This window comes from Benincasa hispida, chromosome 2 (genome assembly GCF_027475165.1).
Source record: "Benincasa hispida cultivar pf3 chromosome 2, pf3_genome.v1.1, whole genome shotgun sequence".
In the NCBI taxonomy this organism is placed as follows: Eukaryota; Viridiplantae; Streptophyta; class Magnoliopsida; order Cucurbitales; family Cucurbitaceae; genus Benincasa; species Benincasa hispida.
In genome coordinates this window covers 30,401,488-30,424,535 of record NC_143479.1, presented here as the reverse complement: position 1 = coordinate 30,424,535, position 23,048 = coordinate 30,401,488, and the positions used below count along the sequence as shown (strand labels likewise).

Here is a 23,048-nt window from a genome sequence, read left to right as displayed (position 1 = left end):
GTAGAATTGATCCTTCAATGCTCTCCTATCACTTTGTCATCATGAAATCTCCATACTTTGCTCAAAACCGTCTATCTATACCTCAAAAACTTCAAAATCCTATGTGGAGAACTACAAGAAATAATAGATATGATAACTAACAAAAAAAAGCTATAATAGACCTTTCATAACCTTTTTCGAAGGTCCTGATGATAGAGTAAATATGCATAATACGGAAGCTAACATAATCATTAATCACTCTAATTACACTTAATTTGAGTGATAATCATGCTATAAAAACAACTTTATACAAAGAGGGTTTCAAAAGTGCAACCTTTGTAGATTTCATTCAAATCCTTGCTAATCTCCACGAATTATATTTGACCTTTAAATCTCCAGTAGACCATCAAGAGAATCTTCTCTACTATTGTCAGCCTTGGATTAAGTGGTGGAACTCTGAATTGAGAGGGAATTGGAGATGGATTGGAGAGGGTTTTTAGAGAAAAATTTTCTCCAAAATTTTCTCTCTTAAAATTCAAATTGCATGGGGTTAATTCTAATCAAATCAGAAGTATATATTCAACTAAAACATGCAAGCACTAATCTTCAACAATTTGACACTTCATATTGCACTTAATTAGTGGGATAAGTGTTGTTTTGTGGAAAAATCCATTAAGAATTCTAAATCTTGGACAATTCCACTAAAAGCCCAAAATTTCAATTTCAATTTAATTAATTATATTTAATTTAAAATTAAATTAAATATAATTTGAATTTCCTTTTTAAACTAGAAGTTAATTTTAATTTAATTAATTAATTAAATAATACTTTAATATCAAATATTAAATTAATAAAACACCTAATTTAAACATGAATCCTATTCATGTAATCAATATTTAAATAAAAAATTTAAATATATTAAACTCCCCAACTATGTTTAATTTCAATAAATTTAAACGTTAATTATATCAAATATAATTATCCAAACCCTTAAATTGAATTTGAACATTTCAAATCCAAACCCTAAAATTGGTTTTGAATATTTCAAACGAGCTAGTAGAGGGATTTTATGAACCTAGAAATCATGAGCTCCAATGATTTGAGATTAATTGGTTAAACTCTTCAATCCAAATTAATCAATATTCATTAACTACTGAGACATACCTCTATAGCTTGATAGTTGGACTCTCCTAACTGTAGATATATTTCTGTCGACTTGATTTAGTTAAGATCAATAAATCGATCCTTCACAAGTCGTTCGTATTTACAGCTAGGTCAAAATTACCATTTTACCCCTGTAAATACATCTTACTTCTTAAGTCACCACTAATCCTCTATTGAATAGTTGGTTTATATTCTAACTCTCTATCATGACCTTAAGCTTTAATCTTTTACGAGCTAGTAGAGGGACTTTATGGACCTACAGATCTTGCTCCTTAACCATGTCCCTCTCTATCATGAGAGGGCAGGGGGCCCTTTATTCAAAACCAGGAATCAGTACTTAAGAGAATAACCTATCTGCTAACCCTAAATTGTGTAGGAGTGTATTCCATTTTACAAGATTAAGTCCCAACTATATATCCGATTTTATCCCTAAAATGGGAGGATTATTGAGCAGTGTTGTTGAACTACTCTCATCTATGTAGATCAAAAGGATAATCCTAAATAAATAGGAGTTCATAGTTAGCTTAAGATTAAGATCGAGTTATCCTAGGTCATCGAACTGAAATAGCCAGTTTTAACAGTAAACGGTCGTTATAAAGAAAAAGTGACTATTTCGTGGTCCAATCTTATGCAAACGTCTTTTGCATAGGATGTCTTCACTCGCATGTCTCCACATGAACGATTTCGGGATCACATCGTTTGTATCAGTATAGAAAGTGGGCCGCATCCATAGTGTCCCCAGGATAGGTACCCAATCCATATACTTATAGATCTTTTAGGCTATATAATATAACTTGATCATCTTTTATGTCTCTACATAAAGTTAAAATATTCATATTATAGTCATGAGTTTGTTTATTGGATTTTATAATAGAGTGCAATTTCAATAATACTTTTATTGAAAAAGAATATGTTTCATATATTACAAACTACGAGTTTTAGGACATTCCCAACACCTGACAACCCATGTTATTAAAAGCCTGGGACTTTCTATAGTATTTTTCTAAAGCTATAATTGTTGCTATTATAGAGTATGAAGATATAACTTATATACGTTGCTACAAAAACATTTGATACATTTTTTATTAAAGCTATAATATGTTTATATAGCTAAAATAGTGTGCTATATTTAACATACAATAGCCTTTTTCAGAGCTATAATATAATAATTATAGTTATAATTGTATACTATAGTAATGTTATTTTATCTTTTCTAATTGTTATAATAAACTTTTCATAGCATTTCATTTTTTCTATATAAATCTTTCTATAGCTTTAACTCATGGCTATAAAAGAAGTAACTTTTTCTCAAAATTAATTTTTGAATTAATTAGTTTTTGATAAATCTTAGTTCAAGTATTCAATTTTAGTTAAAATTTACACACATAAAATACTTCATGACACAATAAATACTATTAACTTTCATTCATAATCTATTAACATTACAAAATAAAGTATTCAATAATTTCGTTGAATAAAGTTGTCGTTTAAATGATACATGTTAGATAAAGGATTTAGTGAATGTATCAACAACATTGCCCTCAAAATGCAAAATTCACCCAGTGTTCAAGATTATATTATCATGTAGTTGAGTTGTCATTGTTAGTTTTTTTTTCCTCTGGTAAGACATCATTTCATTCACCTACATAAATTTATAATATATATATTATCAATATATGATTTGTAGAAACCAATAATAGTGAATATTAAGAAAATATAGAAAATGTTTAATAGATATAGATAAATAAGCTTAGAAAATAACATACCAATAGTCACTTTATCGGATGGCCATGCTACTGTACTCCCTAAAGCTTCTTCAATGCACATCATTTCTGATGTAGGACTCCACAAATATGCATTGGGTTTCTTTGATACATCAACCCATACTCTAACTGCATGTGGACCAATAGGAATGTGATGAACAAAAACAGTTGGATCACTAGAAGACCATCATCCTTCTACAACAATCTCTCCTGAGCAATACCAATCTAATAACTTGCACTTAATTTAACTATTCTTATTGATACTCTATCAAAAGAGAAATATGAGATTTTAGAATTAGATAATAATGAAATCAAGAATAATTTGAACCACATTACAAATAAATTTACCGATAGAGAAGTTATTGGAAAAGTTGAAGGAATGTTTGTTGGTTTAGGTATGTTTGCAGTAGCATTTAAAAGTTTCTCACTTTGTTCAATCTATGATAATTTCATAGGAAACAGAAAAAGTGAAATTAACTAATAATAGAAAAATAATAAATGTAAGTTGCTTAACAAAAATATTGGGTTATACTGTCTTGTGTAGGCCTAATTAATCAAGATCAATCCTGAATTGGTGAAGAAATGGCTGAGGAAAGCTCTGTTTCTTTGGGTAAAGCTATCTCTATTTTTCTCTCTTATTCGATAAGCACTATTAAATTCTCGATGTGTAAATACTCGTTACTCAATGAGTTTCTGCTCGTTACTCGATGGATTTTTCCTTCTTTCCTGGATGAGTTTCTATTCTTTCCTTGAAGGAACTCGACGAGTATTAATCTTTACTCGAAGCAACTCGATGAGAGAAATTCTTGACTCAATGTTACTCGATGAGTGAAATTTGTGACTTGATGCAACTCGATACTCTGAAAACGTTGTGATTTGATAAGATCGTGTTTTTGTTGATTTGCAGAGAAACAAATGAAGATTGAAAAGAAGAAGATAAAGAGAAAAAAGAAGGAACATGCAGATTTACGTGGTTTGACTAATAAGCCTATGCCTATGGAAAGATTCTCTTTCTTTCTCACTTGAAGATTACTTACAGCAGTTGTTGTTTATAGTAAATATAAAGTACGATGATTCTCTCCCTTTTATTTTTTTTTTTCTGATAAGTTATATTTATAACACATACCATCTGACCGTTACAAGATAAAGTTTGTTATGTAAACTAAACTAGCTGAAATGGTATTTGAGTCACTGTTTTTATAACAAAAAGATTACCTGTTTCTTTATTAAACATGACATAATTTCTTTCATTTCTATCATTTCATCTTTCATTGTTTGATTTCTATCATTTCCTCCTTCATTTGCAAATATTTTTTTTTCAAGAACCTTGTATTTGTTATCTTGTTGAGACAAGATAGATAGTTTTGGAACGAGTCACATGAAACCCAAGTCCTCTTACATGCCCACGACCAGGGCCAAGAACTTTACTAAAAGCATCATCAACCACGTTATTTGTTGAAGTTATCATCTCAGCCTCAGTTTGTTCAATGTGCTCCTAACAACAAGTATGCACAAAATTACATAATATGAATTCCATATTTCTGCCTATCCTTTAGCAACAAATTCACAAGGATAATTCTTCCAAGATTTGAACTAAGTAAACATAGTTATAAGCTAATTATATCAACAAAGTCAATTGTTCTAAGCTTTTTCATCCCCCCTCCTCCAATAGAAAAAGAACATAGTTGAGACAAGACAAATAGTTTTGAACGAGTCACATGAAACCCAAGTCCTCTTACATGCCCACGACCAGGGCCAAGAACTTTACTAAAAGCATCATCAACCACGTTATTTGTTGAAGTTATCATCTCAGCCTCAGTTTGTTCAATGTGCTCCTAACAACAAGTATGCACAAAATTACATAATATGAATTCCATATTTCTGCCTATCCTTTAGCAACAAATTCACAAGGATAATTCTTCCAAGATTTGAACTAAGTAAACATAGTTATAAGCTAATTATATCAACAAAGTCAATTGTTCTAAACTTTTTCATCCCCCCTCCTCCAATAGAAAAAGAACATAGTTGAGACAAGACAAATAGTTTTGAACGAGTCACATGAAACCCAAGTCCTCTTACATGCCCACGACCAGGGCCAAGAACTTTACTAAAAGCATCATCAACCATGTTATTTGTTGAAGTTATCATCTCAGCCTCAGTTTGTTCAATGCGCTCCTAGCAACAAGTATGCACAAAATTACATAATATGAATCCTATATTTCCGCCTATTCATTAGCAACAAATTCACAAGTATAACTCTTCCAAGATTTGAATTAAGTAAACATAGTTATAAGCTAATTATATCAACAAAGTCAATTGTTATAAACTTTTTCATCCCCCGTCCTCCAATAGAAAAAGAACATAGTATAGTCTAATACCATTATCACCCATATTCTATAAGTATAATATCCTAATAAAGTCAATACTTATAAATTATTTCAAGCCACCACCCCCGCTCCCCCCCAAAAAAAAAAACATAGTACAATTCATTGACGTTATTCTTCAACAAAAGTCCACAAACTCTATAAGCTAAGTGTTGGGTTTTATGTCCTAAAACTCATGATTTGTAAACAATAGAACTTATTCTGAAAATTCAATAAAGTTGTTATTGAATATATTGTTTTTTAGAAATCTAATAAACCTAAGTCCCTTGACTATTACATGAGTATTTTAACTTTATGTGGAGACATACAAGTGGATTAGGTTCGAGTAAATTATCAAAATGATCTATAGTATATGAATAAGATTGGGTACCTTATTCTGGTAACACTATTGGATGCGGTCTACTCTGAGTTGTTACAAAGACTTGTAAAGTGCTACAAACGAAGTGATCCTAATTCGTTCATGTTGAGACATGAAGAGTGGGGGTGTCCTGTACAAATGAGTTTTGTGTAAGATTAGACCACGAAACCAGTCACTCTTACTTTATAACGTTGTTTACTGTTTAAGACTGACTATTTCAAAGCGATAACCTAGGTAACTTGACCTTAATCCTGAGCTAATTATGAACTACTGTTTATTCGGGATTATCCTTTGATATGCAAACGATGAGAGTAGACCAACTGCCTCTACTCAATAAGCTTACCATTTTGGGGATAAGACCAAATGAATAGCTGGGAACATAGGGTGCAAGACGTTATTCACTCCTACCCGATTAGGGTTAGTAGAGAGATTGTTCCCTTCAAGTGTTGATTTTGGGTCTTGAACAAGAGGCCTCACCCTTTCATTAGCCTGAGAGGGATTCAATTTGTTAATTGGATCACAAATCAATTGTTCATTAGGGGATCAGTGGGATTTAAGGAACAAGAAGTAATTTCGGAGGTAAAACAGAGATTCAACCCAACCATTATTTCAAACAACCTATGAAAGGTTAACTTACTAATCATGGTTATATCAAGTAGACATAATATATCTACATTGAGGGGAGTTCAATTATGGGCTTTAGTGGAATCATCCATTAGTTAACGAATGGGGGTTAGATCGGTTTAATGAGTTTTACCAATTAATCTCGGATCGTTGGAGCCCATGATCTGTAGATCTGCGAGGTCCCCTAATAGCTCGTAAATGGATTAGCTCTAGAATAGCTTGATAAGTTAATTTGAAGTGTTCAAATTAGAATTAAATGATATTGGAGAAATAGTATTTAAATATTATTTAAATATTCTAAGATGGAATTGTATAAAAATTAATTTAATATTTGATATTAAATAAATTAGAATTATTTAAATCGTTTAAATAATTATTTATTAATTTTATTAAGAAAATTGATTTATGAAATTAATTTTGTAAAATTAATAATATTTTCAATTTTATTAAATAAAATTTATTTATGAAACCAATTTATTAAAATTGAAAAAGAAGAAAAATCACAAAGTTGGAAAATGTGTTTTTCCATTGTCTTCATGTAGTAGCTCACTAAACAACCCACTTTAAGTCTTCATTTACTCCAAGCATGAGCTGCATCTCATGCAGCAAATCTCTTTGTATGAATATTTGCAATATATTGAAGAGATAGGAGTGTTTTGAAGGTAAGACAATCGAACAATTTTTCTGAAAAGTTCATGAGAAAAGAAGTTGTTCTTCTACTGGGTTGCTGCTGTGAGTTTCTCCAAATTCCCTTAATTCCAGCTTATTTTGAGTCCCATTACTCAATCTAGAGCACCAAGAGGATAGTAAGGAAGATCTTGGGGTGGTCTACAACAAGATTCAGAGGAGATCTGTAGTTGGATTCGAGCTTAGAGGAAGTTCTTCAAAGGTATGTCATGAAACCCATTTATTTCTGTTGAAGCATGTTTTCTTTTCTGTCAAAATTAATGAATTGGAGTGCTTATGGATCCTGGTAACTTCCGCTGCGCATTAGTACCTTCCAACACTAAGTATCCAAACAAATTCGATTCTTATTAACAACATTTTAAGAAAAAAAACATAGTAAAAATTCTATTGATATCATTTTTAACCAAATTTCACATACTCTATAAGCATAATATCTCAACAAAGTCAATGCTTACAAAATTTTTCAAGCCCCCCTCCCTCCAAGGAAAAAAAACATAGTACAATTCAATCAAGTCATTCCTTAACAAAAATCCACAAAGTCTATAAGCTAAGTATCCCGACAAAGTTGATTATTATTAACAACATTTTAAGAAAAAAAACATATTAAAGTCTAATGATATCATATTCAACCAAATTTTACATACTTTATAAACATAATATCCGAACAAAGTCTATGCTTACAAACTTTTTCAAGCCCCCTTCTCCCCAAGGGAAAAAAAACATAATACAATTCAATCAAGTCATTCTTGAACAAAAGACCAGAAACTCTATAATCTAATTATCCCTACAAAGTCAATTCTTAATTGACAACCTTTACAAGAAAAGAACATAGTAAAGTCTAAGTAAAAATCTTTGTATGCATTCACCGGTTGTCCTTCCCAATTTTTGTATGCTTTTATCCATAACACAATCCTTATGATTGAAGTTGGATCTGAACTACTTTTTTTTTCCTACAAAATAAGATTAAAAAAATGAACTCACACATAATATTAAAGTAAAATTGAAGTATAGTAATAATGATCTTTACCATACCTTCAGCTAAACGGGCATATCCTTTCCTACTACATATATGTGGGAGTTTCTGAAGAAAATCTTACATGAGGATTTCCATGAGTAGTGGAAGAGATCGTCCAAATTCCAGTAGAATTGAACACAAAACAATTACAGTCTAAACAGAAACTAACAGGTCATGAACAACAAGAAATTACAGCATGCTAAACAATGACACAAGGGATAGAGGATGGATACTTCTCGTCGATGAACTTCATCAGAGTCAGCAATATTTACTTTCTCTAACTGGAGTTTATCTTGGGAACAGACACTACTAGTTTCTTTGTCATCCATCCCTTTGTGCTCAAAAAGTAAGAACTGACGTTCAAACAATTCGTACAATGAGTCCATGAACTTACGTGCAATGACCATGTTTTCAACCCTTTTGGCCAAAACATCAGGTATGCAATATGTGAAGTCAGGCCAATGAATTAGCCTTCATCCATACCTCATATGCATTATAAACATTTCACGGTGCATCATGGGTCGAGACTTGAGGACACTCCTCAACCATGACAAACTCAAGGTTGTTTAGCAGAAATATGTATTAACGGAATCTTTTCAATGTATATAATTGATAATTGGTAGAAATGCAAGTTATTATAGCCTTTTATTTAGAATTATGAAGGCCAACAAGTAGAATATGCGGTGATTATACTAAGAATTCATGTGAAAAGTGAGCTTGCGTCGATCAACATAAAAAATCTTGGCTAACCCAATATTATACGTTATTCTGCGTCCAAATGTCTACTTTTGTAGCTATCGCAGGAATTAATCGCATGCGGTGAATCCCACCATAGCAAAGGTGATCGCATACGTTCGTCGCATGGATGTTGCAGCCATTAACCGCATGTATCTATCGCATAGAGGTTGCAGCTACAGAGTAATAACCATATGGAGGGATGAATGTAAGGGTGGTGGAATGTGATGGTACTTCGGAAACCAAGCATGAACACATACCTTGGGAGTATCAAAAGATGATGTTGACATTTCACCTACCACGCCGTTAGTAGCAGAGATTCAGAGCAGGTCCATCACGCCTTTAGTAGTAGAAATTCAGAGCAGGACCATTAATGCTGTCGACGATTGAGCTCTATAAATAGAGCCTTAGAGCCCAACTTCAAATCATCCAAGCTTCTGCCTTAAGGCAGATCCTTGTGATCACAGATGAGAGCTTGAGAAGACATTCTTTGAGAGTTCTTCATTCCTTCAACCATTCCGAGTGATGATCGGAGCTTAACTGGAGATAGATCTCGAGAGAAACTACTCCACCGCCCATCCATGGCATCACCGGCAGCCTTGGCATACTTCTGATGAAAGAAAGACATTGCCTACATCTGGCCCTCCATCTCTCTTCTATCTTTGTATTGTATTACATTTTGGCTTAAGACTAATACATTTTGTAATCAATGCATCTCTTTATTTCCTTCATTTCCATCTTCATTTACCTATTCTTTATCATCATTTACTTTCATTGCAACGACTAAGTAAGATTGCTAGAGTATCGTATACTTAATCATGTGGCATAGACATATGAAGCATGTAGCAAACCCCCGAGAGGTGTGCGTTGCGTGAGTATAGTGAGTAAATCCTATTTGCTTAGTGTGAGGCTATAGCAACGCTTGTCTATGAGCTGTCGCAATGCTTGTGTATGAGTTGATCAGCGACGACTAACTGCCCGAGAGGGTAAGTAGTGGAACTCACTAAGCAAAGTAAGCAGTGTTCCTAGAGATAGGAATAATCTTATGTCAACCATGCTTTATGTGATCATCTTGTCTTATGAGTGCATCATTCATCATTTGGACATACTTGAAAGAGTAGTCTAAAAATCAAATCTAGGCTTGAGAGAGTCAGATTGGATCGCATGAGCAAGAATAGAGGCTTAGGTATAAGTTCTATTTGCTATTACACAACGTATGCGCCCTAAAACAAGGATATAGTGGTATGCAGTCACCTTGTCTTATGTGTGTTAGGTCGCATAAGCAAGAATAGAGACTTAGACATAAGTCCTGTCGACATTATCGCATATGCATTGCATGCGTCCTAGACAATTGTGTATAGCATGGTCGCGTAACTTGTGCTGGCTATGGTTACCCTTGTGATCAAGCTTAATTATTCGGTGAAGTCATCCCCTCCACCATTTTATCTATTTTTCCATGCATTTTATTACGCGTTAATAGTTGTCGTGTCTCTACCAACTCTCATAGTCATACTTCCATTACTTAATCTGTTTAGTTGGGAGTAGGAGTAACGCATAGTCCTTAAACATCATTATTCTTTTATTCTTTGTCGTAAACACATCACTTCGCAACATTTAGCTACAAGTCCCTGAGTTCGACCTCGGATCACCCCAAGAAACTTGCGACCTCGTTATACTTGGCGAGAGAGCAAGAAAACTTGTGGCAGGAATGCATGGTCATCGCATAGATTTTTAGACGCATATTGCATATCCTTTAGTCCAACGCATGACCAACGATGCATGGAGAACGAACGCATATCATGAGACGCATGCATATTTATTTACTCCATTTTCCACGCATCAGTAATCGATCAAATTAGAGGCAACTAACGGAAAATTAAACATGTTGCTAAAAAAACAAACACATTGACCTACGTTAGGTTTTTGGCAAATACTCGTTAAAAAACAACATCCAATACGGTTTAGCAAAACTGAAATGAACCCTTTGTGACATCTAGTTTCGCAATGACGCTTCAAAGGTTTAGGACAAAAGCCACTGAAGGGTAGTCAATTTATCCCTCTTCTGAATTGAGACATTCTTAACCAGTCATTAATACCATAACAACTCTTACTCCTATAACGACTAGCCATCATTGATTTGGTCAAGAAATCATTAACTTGCTTAACAATTTCCCGTAAGTGTACCTGTCATTTTAGGCCCTAGAGTTCCGCCTCAAGCAACCAATCCGATGGGGAAAAAATCCGATTGGGCAAAAACTAAAGTGACCCTATCCATTTCTGGAGTTCACCTTGATATTGACTAATTGCACAAAACCCATCCGAAGGGGGACGCTCCCAGGGTGCCACGAGGGAGTGCAAGAAGATCTTATGATACAAACCAATGAAGCAAACCGCAGGACATGTTGACACATACCCTTCACCCACTTACTATAAACACTCTCTTCGTCCACCTTGATATTAACTCATACAAACACCATCCGAAGGGGGATGCTCCCAGGGCACCACAAGGCCAAGCATGAATCTCACGACGTGAACATTTAGGGAGAAACATGAGTGGAATCATTGACATATCATATATATCTCTTCCTCTCATTGAGTATTTTATAACCTAGGGTTTAGTTTACTTAGAAAAAACACGGCTAAGAATTTTAACTAAGTGACTTTTTAGGTTTGCCCAAAAGTAACGTTTACTTTGGAAAGTTGAAACAACTTTTGATCATCATTCATTAAAATCTTTAATGAAGTCTTTGATCAACTGTTGCATGCTTGTAGCAAAATCTATCTAATTCACCTTTCCAGGTAGGTTCCTAGGTAGGGTTGTTCCGTTTCCGTCAGCTTAAATATAATGCAAATCAATTATAGATAGATTTAATACAAATTTAATCTTTTACGCAAATCAATTTAATCCTATTAAACCGATTTAAAAGATTAAATATAGGTGTCTAATCTTATTAGAACCTTGAACTTAAGTCTATCTCAATCCAATTTTAAAACGCTTTTAAAACATGAGTTCACCTAAGTTCGCATGCAACTCTTTCTTATCGATTTTAGTTCTAATTTCTATTATAATGCTTATAACAGGAAACAACTAAAACCATCTACAATGCGAAGCTATACATACAAGGCATTCATAACTTTTACAAATAAGCTTAAATGTCATGCTCCATGCATTGTTCATTCATTGCTACGTTTATATAACATTTATATAACACAACAACGAACCAAGCATACATGTTTCCTTACACCTTTATACTATAACTCTTATAATATAAAGATGATGCATATGCTTAATGCATGCACAAATATAACTCTTATATTTTATGATGCATGTGTATGCTTTCTTGTAATTTCATCATGCAAGAAACTATATTATAATACTTATAATATATGATGCATGAATAATTCCATAACCTAAGGTTGGTTTTAAATCTATATGTCATACACTATGGCATATAAACAACATACATCTCATGTATATTAAATAAAATTTGATGCACCGACATAATTAACCTCAAAATCCTAAAAAAAAAAGCTAACTATTACAAAGCATAATGAGTCTCCGGTTCATACAGGCGAACCGGGTCTTGAACCATCCTGGCGAAGAAATGCGGCTTCTTGATCGTGTAACAAACTCCTTGTGATCGCCTATACGAGAGAGTAAACTCTTTACTTAATCGTTTACCAATACTATTTGAGCATAAACGATCGTTTAACAACGATCATGTACCTTTGACTATGCGATGAAGCATGTAAGCATGCGATCATGTAGGACGCATCTTGCAACGCAAGCCTTAAGCGATCGACTAAACGAGAAAGATGTTGTGAAGAAAAATCGTCAAAACGATCGTTGAGTAAGCGTCAAGGTATCAAATACTGGGTGATCGTGTAGTCTGTGACTATGCGATGAAGCATGTTAACTACACAATCGTTTAGTGTGCATGTCTTATATTAAACGATGACAATCAAATGCTCTATGCGATCGTTACCTCCAACATCCACGCAATCGAGTAACTAACGCTACGCTATAGAGTAAACATTTTACCCCATTGTTTAGCATTCGTTAAATGATCGTTTAGTAAATACTACACAATCGTGCATAACTTTTCTACATGATTGTTTAGCCAAATCTCAACGATCATTTTCCTCAAGCTACACAATACGATCAACCTTTGGTCTTCTTCCTCGATGAGAACCGCATCTCCGTACTTCAAAACTTCATCACAAACGACTCAACAACTTCAAACACTTTGAAATACAGACTCGATTGCTTGTTAGTTATACCAAAAAACGAGGGGCCCTTACAAATTAACACTTTGTAATCTTGTAGAAAGCTTTAAATAGAGGCAACCATCCCGTAAACATTCATCAACACATCCACAAACGCATTTAACTCTTAAACACAATGTAGAATCCTTAAAACCCACCACGACTATAGAAGAAGTTCAAAAATAGAAGTGAAATTTGGATTATCAGAACAACCTGGCTCTGATACCAATTGAAGGAAATTTTACATGAGGATTTTCATGAGCAGCGGAAGAGATCGTTCCAAATTCCATTCGAATTGAACACAAAACAATTACGGTCTAAACATAAACTAACAGGTCATGCACAACCAGAAATTACAGCATGCTAAACGATGATACAAGGGATAAAGGATGCACACCTTTGAAGAACTATTCTTCAAGACTCCCTCGATCAATCTCCAAGCGTCCAAGAGCAGCACACTCCAATACAACGACCGGTACATAGCACGAACACAACGAACACAACCTCCACGAAACTAATTGAGTCTCACTCGATCCACGAACTGAGTGAGAACACCACCACAATGGTTACCTTGGTATTCTCGGTGTGAGAATCCAAGAATTGTGGGCTTTGTCTGATCTTGTCTCGAGGAAGAGATTGGAGGTCTACAATCGAGTAGACGATTGAGCAAGTGGGAGATAATACACTGTCTATCATATAGACGATGTGGTCAATCGTGTAGCAAACGACAACCTATTGTATAGACTTAGCCACTCGATCGCTTAGCTACGATCAGCTGAGTGACAATTGTATAGTCAAAGGTAAGCGATCGTTTAGTCTCTACACAGCTATCGCTTAGTGAAACTCTTTCACTTGATAGCTTTCTACTAGCTTTTAAATTGGAATAAAAAATTGAGTATTGATGTATAAAATTAGGGTTATGAATTTGAAATGTTCAAATTCAATTTTAGGGTTTTCAATTGATTGTATATGATACAATTAAAAAATATTTAATTTAATTGAAATTAAACAAAATTGGAGAATAAATTAATATTTAATTTATGATTTAAATATGAAATTGATTTATATTGGTGAAATTGGCATTTTATTAATTTAATATTAAAATATTAAAATAATATTATTTTAATTAAAAAGTTAAAATTAGTTTTATTTAAATTAATTATTTTTGAATTAATCTTATAAAACTAATTTAAACATAAAATGAAATGGTTTTATTTGAAATCATGTTAGTGGATTTTTCCAATTTTGGGAAAAATCCACTAACTACATTTTATTGAATTATCACCAAATTCCAATTGAATTTTGCAATAATCATCAAGTAGGTGGTGCCATCCATGCAGCCCTATTGGTTTGTATGATTTTTATCTATATATAGAAGCTCCATGCAGAAAGATTATTGATTGATCTGAGTTTACTTATTGAAGTGAAAAATCTGAAAACCCTACTCAACCCTCACTAGTTCATCTTCAATTCAGCTTGATTTGAGTACTTTGATAACGGGTAGAAATGCACGTGATCATAGTGCTAAACTATTAAACAATGATGGATTGCATTGATAAAATATGTTAAATTGCGTTCATTAAGCATAATTTCTATAATATTGTGGTCGCATGCGTCCAACGCATTAGAGTAGTTGATCTTTATATTTTTGTGCAGAATATGCGTTAACGCAATGCAGAGATTGCGATCATAGGAATACATTGGTCGAGGGCAACTTCACCGCAAGGCTTTGCGTTGATATTGCTCGCAAACATTCGCCCAAGAAGAATCACTGCAACTTGGTCAGTGCAACATGGTGGACGAATCTGGGTAAAAGGATAATTAAGAGCGATGGGACAGAAAGCTGATGGCAGTCGGATCCAAATTAAGTTGATAGCCGATAACGGCCACGAAGTACATTCATCTTTATCGGTAACAATTATCCGGCGCATCAATAAGGAATTAAAGCTGTCCCATCTTTACAACCAGGAGAGAGAAGCCGCCTTTTACCATGGATACTCTATAAATACCAAATGCATTCTTCAGCAAAGGGGTTAAGCAGTCGATTAATTCACCACTTTACAAGTTCACACCTCTGTCCATAGTTTACTTTTCCATTTTAAGGTAGACACGAGGAAGAAATCTGTGTTGGTAGATCGTTCCGATAAACTTGGGAAAGCGCCGGAAGCTCCCAGATAGAGAGAAGGTCGACGCCTGCAGAACCGGGAACATTTGTAGATCAGAATAGAGATTTAGTGTAAAAAGCCTCAATCAGCAAAGAATTGCTACCAGGCTCTCTACCTTTACTTTGCATTGTAATTTTGTACTTAACTCATTTATAAGAATGGAATTTCTTTCTCTATATCTGTTCACTCTCTGTCATCCATGCATGAGTAGCTAAATTAGTTGAATGGGTTCAGAAGCAGTTAGTTAGCATAATGAGGAAATCTTAATTCTTTGCGATTATCTTGTTTATGTATGCTTCATTCATCTATTAGAGATACTCGAGAGAGTAGTCTAAGGACAGGATCTAGACTTGGAAAGGTTAGGTCAGAATCTAGGTTTGGAAGAACCAGATTAGAACGTATAAACGAGAGATAGGCGCTTAGGAATAAGCACTATTTGTTATCAACGCATCGCATGCATTCTAGCGATAAGATATGATTATATGTGGTCACCTTGCTTTCATGCATTTTGCATCAACGCATAGGACGAGAGTAGAGACTTAGGCTCTATGGACACTTTGCATTCAACACATACGTCATGGACTTTGGAGCATCGCATTTACATTGGAAAATGACTTGCTGTGCATAGTTCTAACATGATCGCATAGTTTGACGCATTCTTGAGTAATGCTAGTTACAGATCTTCTCAACCCGTTCATCACATACTCATTGCATCTATCAACAAAACTGTCTTTCTTAAATCCGCCACCTTTATTTATTTCCTTTTCATCAACGCAACAGCACACCCAAAACTCTATTTATTTACTTGGTTACCACAAAGTTTTCATAAATATTACCAACGTAACTATTTTCACAAGTCCTTGTGTTCGACCCTAGACTTACCAGGAAACTTAGAGGAATTTACACTTGAATTTCACTGGGGAAACTTGAGTGCACAACACGAATCCATCACTTATATCATCCATATTTCCACCAAATAATTTTGAGCATCAAGTTTTTGGCGCCATTGCGGGGGACTTCGATAAAATAGTTTGTTAACGGTAATTTTTGTGATTTCTTTGTAGAACTCTCAATCTCTGGCGAACTACAACCCGAAGATTGAGAGAAGTTTCAAAGGAGACTAAGAGACCACCAACAGAAACCACAATCCGATAAAGAAGAGATGGCGGAGCAACCTGGAAATAAAGCACCAAATAATAACATTATCATGGAAAATCCGATTCTATTGGAGAACGATCGCAATAGGCCCATTAGGGACTATGCATCGCCAAACCTCTATGATTTCTCTCCGAGAATCATGAGGCCTGCCCTTGACGGAAGTATATTTGAAATGAAACCGGTGATGCTGCAGATGATCCAGGCAGCAGTTTAATTCGAAAGAAGGCATGACGAGGATCCGCACGCCAACCTCTGAAGTTTTATTGAAATCTGCAATACTTTTGTGTTCCTGAACATCTCTGCTGAAGAAGTTCGACTAACGTTGTTCCCATTTTCTCTTTGTGATCAGGCTAGGAAATGGGCTTATTCACTCGAACCAGGAGAGATTACTTCTTGGTAGTAGGTGGTGGAGAAGTTTATGAAGATGTATTTTCCACCTACTTAGAACGCAAGACGAAGGAAGCTTATTACTAATTTTGAACAAGAAATGGACGAATCGCTTAGCGATGTTTGGGTGAGGTTTAAAAGGTTGGTCCGGGATTGTCCAAATAATGGGTTACCAGATGCCTGCAAATGGAAATTTTCTATCACAGTTTGAATCCCGCTTCGTAGACCACTGCCAATGCAGCAGGTGGTCTGCTTGATAAAACTTATGATGTGGCGAAGAATATCCTGGACCATATCTCTAAGAACCATGAAGTCTAGAGGGAGAGTGACCAGCGATTAAGACTTAAAGATTCTGATGCAAACAACGATGCTATTGTTTCATTACAAAACCAAATGACCGCAATGATGAATTTGATTCAAGGAATGGCGATCAGCAGCACAACACCACAAGGTGGGCAAATCAATGCAATAAGTCAAAACACCGCAAGATGCGCGACTTGTGGTGATGGGCATGCGATGGAAGATTGCCCGTAAAATCTACAGTCTGTATATTTTGTAAAGAATAATCCTTTTTCAAACACTTACCACCCCGGATGGAGAAACCACCTAAATTTTTCCTGGAAGAATCAACAACAAAATTTTCAACCTGTGGTACAAAAAGAAAGGCCACTAGGATTCTTCCAACGCAACAATGGTCAACAGAGCAACCAAGCAAGTAGCTCACAACAACCAACGCAATCTTCTTCTCTAGAGAGCCTATTGAAACAATATATAGAGAAAAACGAGACAGTGCTTCAAAGTCAAGCTACGACCATCCGTAACCTCGAATTGCAAATGGACAAGATTGCGAATGAGCTGAAGAGTCGACTGCAAGGGGCGTTGCCAAGTTCAACTAAGCTTCCACGCAACCCAAGGGGATCAGGTAAGGAACAATATCAGGTTGTTACATTGCATAGTGGAAAGATTGTGGAAGGAGAAAAGAAGAAGCAGAATAGAACAACTTCCATAAAAAACGAGCCTGAAATTATGGTAACGCAAGAAGAAGAAAAGAAAAATGAAGCAGTAGAGCCTGAGGTTGCGTCAACCTCGAAATCAAATGAAATGGTGATGCGTTATTTTTATGAATGGAAATATGGATGATATGGGTTGATGGATTGCGTTGTGCACTTAAGTTTCCCCAGCGGAATTCAAGTGTAAATTCCTCTGAGTTTCCTGGTAAGTCCAGGGTCAAACACAGGGACTTGTGAAAATAGATTGCGTTGGTAATGTTTATGAAAACTTTGTGGTAACTGAGTAAATAAATAAAGTGTGGGTGTGTTGTTGCGTTGATGAAAAGGAAGAACTAAATAAAGGCGGCGGATTTGAGAAAGATAGTTGCATTGATAGATGCAATGAGTATGTGATGAACGGGTTGAAAAGATCTTTTATTACTCGGGAATGCGTCTAACCTTGCGATCATGTTACAACCATGCACAGCAAGTCATTTCCCAATGTAAATACGATGCTCCTAGGTCTAGGACACATGTGTTTAATACAAAATATCCATAGAGCTTATCCCTAAGTCTCTACTCTTGTCCTATGCGTTGATGCAAAATGCATGAAAGCAAGGTAACTGCATACAATCATATCTTATTGCTAAGATACATGCGATGCGTTAATAACAAATAGTGCTCATTCCTAAGTGCCTATCTCCCGTTTATGCGATTTAAGTTGGTTCTTCTAAACCTAGATTCTGACCTGACCTTCCCACGTCTAGATCCTGTATTTAGCTACCCTCTCAAGTATCTCTAATAGACGAATGAAGCATACACAAATGAGATGACCGCAAGATGAAGATTCCCTCATTATGCTAGCTAACTACTTCTCAACCCATTCAACTAATTTAGCTACTCATGCATAAATAACGAAGAGTGAACAGATATAGAGAAAAACATTCAATTCAATTGAGTTGAGTATAAAATGACAATGGAAAGTAAAGGTAAAGAGCCTGGTAGCAATTCTTTGCTGACCGAGACTTTTTACACTGGATCTCTATTCTGATCTACAAATGTTCATACTTCCACAGGTGCCAGCCCTTTTTCTGTCTTGGAGCTTCCGGTGCTTTCCAAGCTTACCGGGATGATCTACTGGCACTTTTTCTTCCTCGCGTCCACCTTAAAATCAAAGAAAACTATGGACAGAGGCGTGAGCTTGTAAGTGATGAATTAATCGACTACTTAACCCCTTCTCTGAAGAATGCTCTTGGTATTTATAGAGTTTCCATGGAGAAAGGCAAGTTCTCTCTCTTGGTTGTACAGATGGGACAACTTTAATTCCTAACTGATGTGCCGAATAATTATCATCGATAAAGCTGAATGTACTTTGTGACCGTTATCGGTTGTCAACTTAATTTGGATCCGACTACCGTTAGCTTTCTGTCCCATCGCTCTTAATTATCCTTTCAGCTAGATGCGCCCACCATGTTGAGCTGACCAAGTTGCGGTGATTCTTCATGGGCGAATGTTTTTGAGCATGATCAATACAAAGTCTTATGGTGAAGTTGCGCTCGACCAATGTATTCCTATGATCGCAATCTCTGCATTGCATTAACGCATATTTTGCACAAAAATATAAACATCAACTGCTCTAATGCGTTGGACGCATGTGACCGCAATATTATAGAATTTATGCTTAATGGACGCAATTCAACATATTCTATCAATGCAATCCAACATTGTTTAAGAACTTAGCACTATGATAACGTGCATTTCTGCCCGTTATCACACCCCTAAATTTAAACAATGCTTGTCCTCAAGCATAAGCTAAAGATTCCTTTAGCAAGTTAACCGCAAAGTTCTTTCCCTAGATTACTCAAGGATACTTCGTTCAAATCCTATATGTCAAAATTTCCTTATGTCTTATTCAAGTCTCTTCCTAAAATATTTCTAAGACTTAGGGATTGCAAGCTTAACTTTCAAAAGGACTTTACTAAATTCTGGAACATCCCATGATTTATTTCAAAAAGAAAATTTTCCATCGGGGTGTCAAATGATTTATCTTTGCACAAAAATTTTCTTCATTGCTATTTTTTTTGACCTTGCGCTGATCCGAGTGCCTTGCCTTCATTTTGGCCTGCCCCACGTGTGTCATGCGGACATCCAACTACGAGAAATGCACTCTTTCTCAGATTAAACTCATACCAATTTGGTAGTGGAGTCGCGGTCATTGATTTATGCGTTGATCCTGGGGACTTACTTTCGTTTTGGCTTGCCCCTACGTGCGTCATGCGGACATCCAACTACGAGAAAGTGCCACAACTTAACTCTTATCAACATGGATTTCCCATTGTGTTGACAGTGGAGTTGTTATTCTCAAATATTTATTTTATTTTATTATTTTTTTATAGCAAGGTCGAAAATATATACCTCTCCCCCAAATTTAAAATGTGGCAATGTCTTTATTGCCAAAAGAAATTAAAATACGTCATGCGATGGTCATAGAATGCGTTGTAAAGGAAGTTTGAAAGAAAGTTAGCAAACACCTAACTTCGAGAAATATTTCATGAGGTGACTATCTTAAGATTAAGTTGACTTTGATATATACGAAAGACATAGAAGCATATTTTTCATCATTGAAATCATACTTGGCAAAGAACAACATGCGGTAAACTACTAAATTTATCTTCTTATTAAATGATTGCGGTAATCAAGGAGGATGCAGTGATAAAACTTTGAAAAGTAAAATGCAATGTGATAGCGCAAAATTTGAAATAAAGATAAGGAAGAGTACACTCCCAAATTTTGCGTTGTCGCCTACATTGAGTATTGATGCATCCATCCTTGCGGCGATCGTTGCTTCTGTGGATTGCGGTGATGGAGTCAGATCATTTGCTTCTTCTTGTAGTATCTTCGCAATCCTATGCCTTGATTCTTGTAAATAGACAAAGATAGAGTCAAATGATTTTTAAACAAAACACAAGTTTTTTTTTTAATTACTATTATTATTTTTTTTAGAGAAATAGAGAAATAAGTAAAATACAAATAGTAGTAAAATGACGAAGAGTTAAATGTTCAAGAGTTAAGTAAGGGGTAGTCCAGATTTTTCAAGTTTGTGGAGGTTGTTTCTAGCTGGAATTCTCCTCCCCAATATGCTTTGATCCGTTGTCCATTAACTTTAAATGTTCGATTGCCATCCTCGGTGATCAGTTCCACCACACCATGTGAAAATACTTCTTTATGATGAAGGGACCGATCCATAGTGATTTTGATTTTCCTGGGAAAAGCCGCAATCTCGAATTGAAGAGTAAGACCTTCTACCTGATATGGAGGTTTCTAGCGCATATGCGTTTATCATGCCAGCGCTTGGTGCGCTCTTTATAAATCTTTGCATTCTCATATGTGTTGATCCTCCATTCTTCTAGCTCATCCAGCTGCAATTTTTGCGCTTCTCCTGCTTTCTTTAAATCGAAATTCAATTTCTTGACTGACCACAATGCTTTATACTCCAACTCCAAAGTAGATGACATGCCTTGCCAAATACCAATGCATAGGGGGACATACCAATTGGTGTTTAAATGCGGTTCGGTATGCCCACAATGCATCATCAAGCTTCATTGCCCAAGCTTTCCGCAAAGGCTTTAATACCTTCTCGAGTATCAACTTGAGTTCTCTATTGGACACTTAGGCCTGACCATTTGTTTGTGGATGGTATGTAGTGGCCACCTTATAGAGGATATTGTACTTGCGCAGTAGCTTCTTAATATTGTGATTGACAAAGTGTGATCCTTCATCACTTATGATGGCACGGGGAGTGCCAAAACAAGTGAAAATATTCTTCTTGAGGAACTGGGACACTACTGCCGCATCACTTGCGGCGCATGCAGTTGCCTCTACCCACTTGGAAAAGTAATCGACGGCCAATAAGATATAATGTTTGCCATGCAAAGAAGGGAATGGTCTCATGAAATCAATCTCTCAGACGTCAAATAATTTTAGCTCCAAGATAGTGTTCATTAGCATTGCGTTCTTCCATGAAATGTTGCCAGTGCATTGACACCGATCACAATTCCTTGCATAATCAGCAACATCATTAAATAATGAAGGCCAAAAGAATCCACTTTGCAAAACTTTGGTGCAGTACGTTGTCCTCAAAAGTGCCCTCCATATGGCGAATCGTGGCACTGCGACAATATACGTTGTTGAGCAGCGTTTGGTATGCATAATTGAATGATTTGGTCTACCCCTCTTTTATACAAATTCGGCTTATCCAAGTAATAATGCTTACATTCATGCTTGAGCTTCTTCTGTTGATGGTATGTGTAATCTTTAGGAAATTGTTTACAAACCAAATAATTAACAATGTCCGTATACCAGCGCAATTCTTCTATGTGGAACAGCTGCTCGTCCGGAAACATGACATTCACTTCAGATTCATTACGGCCAACCTTGGGATTTTCCAGTCTGAACAAGTGATTCGTAACTTGATTCTCTGTCATCTTCCGATCAATTATCTTAATATCAAATTCTTGAAGGAGGAGAACCCATCTGGTCAACCTCGGTTTTACGTCCTTCTTTGTCATCAAATATTTGATTGCCGAGTGATCAGTGTGAATGAGTACCTTGGTTCCTAATAGATATGCCCGAAATTTTTCCAACGCAAAAATCACAGGCAGGAGTTCTTTTTCAGTGGTGGTATAATTGATTTGAGTAGGGTTTAGAGTTTTACTCGCATATTCAATGGGTTGCAAAATAGTTTTCTTCTTTTGCCCTAATGCGGCTCCCATCGCATACCCGCTTGCGTCACACATGATTTTGAACGGCAGTGTCCAATCCGGCGCAATCAAGATGGGCGCAGTAATCAGTGCATATTTTAAAATTCGGAATGCGTTGAGGTAATTGTTGTCAAATTCAAATTTTCTGTCTGCCTCTAACAACGCACTCAGTGGTCGTGCAATATTAGAAAAGTCTTTAACAAATCGTCTATAGAATTCAGCATGCCCCAAGAAGCTTTATACAGCCTTCACGCTAGTTGGAGGTGGAAGCTTTTCAATTGTGTCGATCTTTGCCTTGTCCACCTCCAACCCTTCTCGGGAAACCTTGTGTCCCAACACTATACCCTCTTTCACCATGAAGTGACATTTTTCCCAGTTGAGCACCAGCTTCGTCTCTTCACATCTTTTCAGAATTTTCTCCAAATTGGCCAGGCAGACTTCATAAGTGTTCCCATAAATGGAGAAGTCATCTATAAATATTTCCACTGAGTCTGCAAGAAAATCTGAAAAGATCGCCATCATGCACCTTTAGAACGTGCTCGGTGCATTACAGAGACCAAACGGCATGCAGCGAAAAGCGAATGTCCCATATGGGTAGGTGAATGTGGTCTTGT

At 35.7% G+C, this 23,048-nt stretch overlaps 1 pseudogene; it reads right to left on the bottom strand.

Annotated features, from left to right (window-relative positions):
* Nucleotides 1-2,781: 2,781 nt before the first annotated feature.
* Nucleotides 2,782-22,158, bottom strand: LOC150037808 (uncharacterized; annotated as a pseudogene).
* Nucleotides 22,159-23,048: the final 890 nt, after the last annotated feature.